Here is a 7,591-nt window from a genome sequence, read left to right on the forward strand (position 1 = left end):
AACCCAATATCAAAAGGAGTCCAAACGGGATAAAAACGGACGGAGAATATTTATGGAATATTTATGATTTTTGGGAAGTAAAATCAACGCGAGACGATGCCCGAGGGGGCCACGAGGCAGGGGGTCGTGCCCCTGACCCTCGTGGGCACCGCGTAAGGCGGTTGACGCTCTTCTTTTGCCGCAAGAATGCTAATTTCCGGAGAAAAATCTGGGCGAAGGTTTCAACCCAATCGGAGTTACGGATCTCCGGATATAAAAGAAATGGTGAAAGGGCAGAATCTGAGAACGCAGAAACAGAGAGAGACAGAGAGACATATCCAATCTCGGAGGGGCTCTCGCCCCTCCCACGCCATGGAGACCATGGACCAGAGGGGAAACCCTTCTCCCATCTAGGGAGAAGGTCAAGGAAGAAGAAGAAGAAGAAGGGGGCTGTAATGCCCACGATGTGGCTATATCTCCCACGTGTCGAGGCACGACTTAGAGGCATAACCGCATTGTGGTTTTGTCGCAAGAAGGGTCATCTTCACACAATCCCATGTAATGAACAAGAATGGGATAACGAGAGTTGGCTTACAATCGCCACTTCACACAATACATAAATTAATTCATACATCATCCAAAATCCACACATAGACCGACTACGGTCAAATCCAAATTAAAAAAATAACATAACCCCAAATGCTAGATCCCCGATCGTCCCAACTGGGCTCCACTACTGATCATCAGGAAAAGAAACATAGTAACGACCACGTTCCTCGTCGAACTCCCACTTGAGCTCGGTTGCGTCATCTGCTCTGGCATGAATGGCACCTGCAACTGTTTTGGTAGAATCTGTGAGTCACGAGGACTCAGCAATCTCACACCCGCGAGATCAAGACTATTTAAGCTTATAGGAAAGGATGGTGTAATGAGGTGAAGCTGCAGCAAGAACTAAGCATATATGGTGGCTAACATACGTTGGAAAGAGCGAGAAGAGAAGCAACGCAACGGTCGCGAAGCTAGAAATGATCAAGAAGTGATCCTGAAACTACTTACGTTCATGCATAACTCAAACCGTGTTCACTTCCCGGACTCCGCCGAGAAGAGACCATCACGGCTACACACACGGTTGATATATTTTAATTAAGTCAAGTGTCAAGTTCTCTACAACCGGACATTAACAAATTCCCATCTGCCTCATAACCGCTGGCACGGCTTTCGAAAGATAATACCCTGCAGGGGTGTCCCAACTTAGCCCATTATAAGCTCTCATGGTCAACGAAGGATAAACCTTCTCCCGCGAAGACCCGATCGGTCTCAGAATCCCGGTTTACAAGACATTTCGACAATGGTAAAACAAGACCAGCAAAGCCGCCCGAATGTGCCGACAAATCCCGATAGGAGCTGCACATATCTCGTTCTCAGGGCACACCGGATGAGCCAGACGTCGGGTTGGCATAGACCCTGGTTGCCCAGGGGGCACCGGACATCGCTCGGTTTGGGCCAACACTCGAAGGAGCACTGGTCCGGGGGTTTAAATAAAGATGACCCTCGGGCTCGTGAAAACCCAAGGGAAAAAGGCTTAGGTAGGCAAATGGTAAAACCAAGGTTGGGCCTTGCTGGAGGAGTTTTATTCAAGGCGAACTGTCAAGGGGGTCCCATAAATCACCCAACCGCGTAAGGAACGCAAACTCAAGGAACATAATACCGGTATGACGGAAACTAGGGCGGCAAGAGTGGAACAAAACACCACGCATAAGGCCGAGCATTCCACCCTTTACCAAATATATAGATGCATTAATTAAATAAGAGATATTGTGATATTCAAAAATATCCATGTTCCAACATGGAACCAACTTCAACTTCACATGCAACTAGCAACTCTATAAGAAGGGCTGAGTAAAAGCGGTAACTTAGCCAAACAACGGTTTGCTAGGAGAGGATGGTTAGAGGCTTGACATGGCAATATGGGAAGCATGATATAGCAAGTGGTAGGTAGCGCAGCATGTCAATACAACGAACAACTAGCAAAGCAAAGATAGAAGTGATTTCGAGGGTATGGTCATCTTATCTGCAAGGTTCTCAGAGTTGTCGAAAGCTTGATCCTCGTAAGCGTACTCAACAGGTTCCTCGTTCACGAACTCGTCTCCCAGCTCTACCCACAGCAAGAACACAAGCAATGGAACCACAATCAATCACGGGAAATGCACAAACAACATGATGCAATACATGCATGATATGCGAGATATGATATGCGATGCGTATGCGTGCTCTGGAAGAAAAAGGATGAATAAGGCAGTAACTTGTCAAACCAAGTATGCCACTGGAAAGATGAGATGATTTCGGTCGAAATCGATATAAATATCACCGGAAACGGATGCACGGTTTGCAAATGGCAAGCAAAACAAGAATGACACGATTCTGCGATTAACAGCATGATAGCACTTAGAATACATCAAGTAACTATGCTAAAGCACCCCAACATAGCAATAGAGCATATGGCAGTGATCTACAGGAGATGCTTGACAAAAGATGAACACTGAGCTACGGCTAGATCACAAAATAACAGGTTGAAACAAGCATGGAAAAAGTGCAAAAGATATCAGGTTCACAGACTTGGTGAAAATACTGAACATGGCTGAAACAGCATCAGGTAGGAATGTTCAGAGCAAGAAAAACACATGCTACAGGAACTTAACATAGCAAAACAAGGCATGGCATGAATCTACTAAATGCATAGAACAAAAGTCCCTTACTGACCATGAGCCAAAAAGGATCAGAAGATATGATGGCACAATGTAAACATAGCAAGTTTCGTTAACAGGTTTCAGACTTAGCAGAGAACAGAGCATGGCAGTAAACAGAATTATGAAGGCATCTTGGTGAGCTTGATTCACTCATCACTAAGCAATGCATGAAAAAACAAGCATACGTAAAGCAAGATGGCATGTTTATGAAGCTATCCATGGCAAGATCAAGTTCATAGCATGAATGTAGCAACTACAACAACCTTGGCAAAATTGAATATCATGTTAACAATCTGCCAGGAATATTTTATAGCAAAAGTAGAGCAAGATTAAGACATGCTAGGGCACTCCATAATTGCAAACAGGGGCATGGATGGATAGAGCGCAACTATATTGACAAAACATCTTTACTGAACATACCCAAAAGAAGCATGGATCTCACTGTAGACACATGGATACATGGCAACAAAATAACAGTAGTCACAGACTTAGCAAAATCCTAAGTCCCTAAAAACAGAAACATCACGAAGCCTAGTTTGCATGCTTGTGCTAGTCACCACAAAGATCACAAAAATACACGGCGTACACCTCTGTAGAGATAGCATGGCATAGATCAAAACACCTGTAGAGCTCATGCCCATAAGATGCACACATCAAATGCAACAAAAATAACAAAACACCAAGTTTTGATAAGTAGCAGCAGTAAACAGCATATAGCACTCTTGCACCAGAGATTTGGGCATCGAGATGGTCTCAAACGAGCATGGCACAATGAAACAAAATGAAGAGCATCTCGTGATGAACATTTCTATATATCATGCACGCAAAACGGAGCAGTATGCAATGAGATATGATGCGATGAACATGAGCACATAATGTGAAAATACTTCGGGACAGAGAATTTCGGGGGGGAGGGGGGGAATCAACCTCTCCAGATCGGATCTGGCGTGGGGATCGAGGGTCGCCGGAGGCTGCTCGCCGGAGATGGAGTGGAGGAGGCCGGAGGCGGCGAACGGCGGAGGGAGGCGAGCGGAGACGGGAGAGGACGGCGGGCGGCGGCGCTGGGCGCGGCGGGCGGCGAGGACGGTGGCGGCGCCGGCGGCCGCGGGCGGCCGCGGGTGCGGGTGGCGGCGCCGGCGAGAACGGCGGCGTGGGTGCGGCGCCCAGGCGGCGCACGGGCGGAGTGGAGGCGGCGTGGGGCGACGGGGAGCGCGCGGGGCGGACGGCGGCGAACGGACCCGCGGGCTCGCGATGGGCTTCGCGGGCCGGCGGCGGTGCGGGCGGCCGGGAGGCCATGTGGCGCTCTCTGGTTGGACGGGTGCGGCGGCAGATGCGTCCGGCGCCCGGCGGACGTGTCCGGCGCGCGGAGGAAGGGGAAGACTAGGGTTTGCTCGAAAAATTCGGAGGGGGAGGTGTTTATATAGGCATAGGGAGCTAGGAGACTCCAAATGGAGTGCGGTTTTCGCCCACACGATCGTGATCGAACGACCGAGAGCATGGAGGGGACTTAGGTGGGTTATTGGGCTATTTGGAGGGGGTTTTTCTGCAAGACACAAAAGGCCTTGCGGTTACCCGGTTAACCGTTGGAGCATTAAACAACCTCCAAATGGAACGAAACTTGACAGGTGGTCTACCGGTGGTGTGCCAAGGCCACTTGGCAAACCTCGGTCCATTCCGAGAATGTTTAACACCCGCTCACGAAAAGAAACAAGAGGGATGCGCCGGTGCATGTGGGAGTGCCGGATTGCAAAACGGACAACGGGGAAAATGCTCGGACGCATGAGACGAACACGTATGGAAATGAGATGCGCATGATGACATGATATGAGATGCATGACATGAACAAAATGCAAAACGAAAGACAAAACCCAACCATGGAGGGAATATCATAACACATAGCCGAAAATTGCAAGAGTTGGAGTTACAAATATGGAAAGTTACATCCGGGGCGTTACAGGGGCTCTCTCCCCCTCGCTTCCGGTGGCGCCGGAACGCCGCCAGGGGCCATCATCATCACCGTGATCTACACCAACACCTCCGCCATCTTCACCAACATCTCCATCACCTTCCCCCATCTATATTCAGTGGTCCACTCTCCCGCAACTCGATGTACCCTCTACTTGAACATGGTGCTTTATGCTTCATATTATTATCCAATGATGTGTTGCCATCCTATGATGTCTGAGTAGATTTTCGTTGTCCTATCGGTGATTGGTCAATTGCTATGATTGGTTTAATTTGCTTGTGGTTATGTTGCTGTCCTATTGTGCCCTCCGTGTCGCGCAAGCGTGAGGGATTCCCGCTGTAGGGTGTTGCAATATGTTCATGATCGCTTATAGTGGGTTGCTTGAGTGACAGAAGCATAAACCCGAGTAAGGGGGTTCTGGCGTATGGGATAAAGGGGACTTGATGCTTTAATGCTATGGTTGGGTTTTACCTTAATGATCTTTAGTAGTTGCGGATGCTTGCTAGAGTTCCAATCATAAGTGCATATGTTCCAAGAAGAGAAAGTATGTTAGCCTATGCCTCTCCCACATAAAACTTGCTATCGGTCTAGTAACGTAGTCAATTGCTTAGGGACAATTCCACAACTCCTACCACCACTTTTCCACACTCGCTATATTTACTTTATTGCTTCTTTATCTAAACAGCCCCTAGTTTATATTTACGTGCTCTTTATATTCTTGCAAACCTATCCAACAACATCTACAAAGTACTTCTAATTTCATACTTGTTCTAGGTAAAGCGAACGTTAAGCGTGTGTAGAGTTGTATCGGTGGTCGATAGAACTTGAGGGAATATTTGTTCTACCTTTAGCTCCTCGTTGGGTTCGACACTCTTACTTATCGAAAGAGGCTACAATTGATCCCCTACACTTGTGGGTGATCAAGACCTTTTTCTGGCGCCGGTTCCGGTGAGCAATAGCGCGGGGTGAATATTCTCATGTGTGCTTGTTTGCTTTATCACTAAGTAATTTTTATTTGCTGTTATTAGTTGTTTTCTATCTTTAGTTATGGTTAGGAAACGCAAAACACAAAAAAAATTAGTTGTACCTACTACACCAATGGTTGAAGAACCACTCAAAATCTACCACACTCCTGAAGCTTTTTACTTGGATCATCTTCGATCTCTTTGTGCTCGTGCTGAAACCCCAACTAGCTTAGTTGAGGGCAAATCTTTAGATGAGCATGCTTGTTATGTGCGACACCGTATATCTGAAAAAGGGAAACTTTTACTGGATCAAATTCATCGCTTGCAATGCTATGCTTGGAATTTATGTGAAATATATGATATTACTTGTTGTTCTGAAAACCCTAAGAAACACCTTCCCTACCTGTTGGGGATATAACTACTGGTGTAACCCGCCCAGGAGGGGCCGGGTTACGCTATAGAAATTCATTATATGAAGCCCAATATCAAGCTTGAAGATGGCGGTTCAATAAAGGGCCTAAAGCCCGTAGGCGACTTAAGGCCCGTAGTGATAAACCGCCGTAATGGCGTGACTGGTGTTGTAAGGCAAGATTAACTAGTTACCGAGCCGGATACTGTTTATAAGCCGGCCGGGACTCTGTAGGCCGCGGGGCGTCAACCCGTGTATATAAGGGGATGACCCGTCGGCGGCTTAAGAGAGATAACATCAAATCGGTAGCCAGGCATAGCGGAATCGCTCCCTGGTCATCAAAACCCTAGTAATCCACCTCAACTGGAGTAGGCTTTTACCTTCACCATAAGGGGCCAAACCAGTATAACCCTCGTGTACTTTGTCCCGCTTTAACCCCTTTAAGCTTCCTAGTTGCAATGGCTCCACGACTAAGTCCTTTCACAAGGGCATCTGCCGTGACTATTCCACGATAGTTGGCGCCCACTGTGGGGCCAGCACACGGTGGATTTGAGTTCTTGAAGGGCAGCTTCGAAGGGCTCAAGGGATAAGCTGTGGGCCGGATGACCAAGAGTCATCGCGGCAAGCTCTACATCAACGACGCAGGCTGGGGCCCCGACGCTGGCTCAATCGAGTACGGGTACCGGGTCCCCTTCGGAGGAATCCATGTTTTCATTGGCAAGATCGGCGAGCCGGGCCCTGAGCCGGACATCTGCCCCGACCTCATCGAGATAGCTCAGCGTGCGAGACCCGCCCGGACCCTGCCCGCCTTGAAGCGTGCTTTCATGGGATGCATCCACGGAGGACTCTCTGAAGGATCTAGATATAGCGATGAGACGGCCATCTGCTCTGATGATGAATCATCCACAGGTGAGACGGACTCGTTGTATCGACTTCGAGACGGCAGGCTCGGGGGTTGTTCCGATGGCGACAGTATTCCGGACCCTTTTGAGCCGCCAAGCCGGGTTGGAATCTTCATGGCCGGCACGCAACCTGTTCAAAACTCCGCCGCTGGGGCAGGAGGCCCCGTGCACTCGCCGGCTCAGGTGCTGATGGATCTCACGGATAAGATGACTGCCCTGCTAACCGCCACGGTCGTCCCAGTGGATCAAGCTCAACATGATGCGGAGGTGGCACAGTTAAAGCTGGATATAGCACGAGCCAAGGAAGATCTGGCAGCGGAAGGAATCAGGATGGCTGCAGAACGGGCGGCTCTGGACGCCAAGACTCAACTGATTCAGGCACAGTCTTTCCGCCTCACGATGGATCAGAACGCATCCAATGAGGTCATGAGAAGGAGGCATCAGAAGGCTCAATCTCGGCTCCCTCCGGTTTATGATCCTCGAAACCTCTTCAACACGCCCGGTGCAGGGCCCAGTAACCCGCCAGAAATCACGGCACCCGGGGCTGGAACGCCGGTTTAGCCGCAAGTGATGGGGCCTCCCCGTGTGAATACTGCCCCACCTCAATACGTGCCAATACCACC

The sequence above is a fragment of the Aegilops tauschii genome, chromosome 7, assembly GCF_002575655.3.
Source record: "Aegilops tauschii subsp. strangulata cultivar AL8/78 chromosome 7, Aet v6.0, whole genome shotgun sequence".
NCBI classification, from domain to species: domain Eukaryota; kingdom Viridiplantae; phylum Streptophyta; class Magnoliopsida; order Poales; family Poaceae; genus Aegilops; species Aegilops tauschii.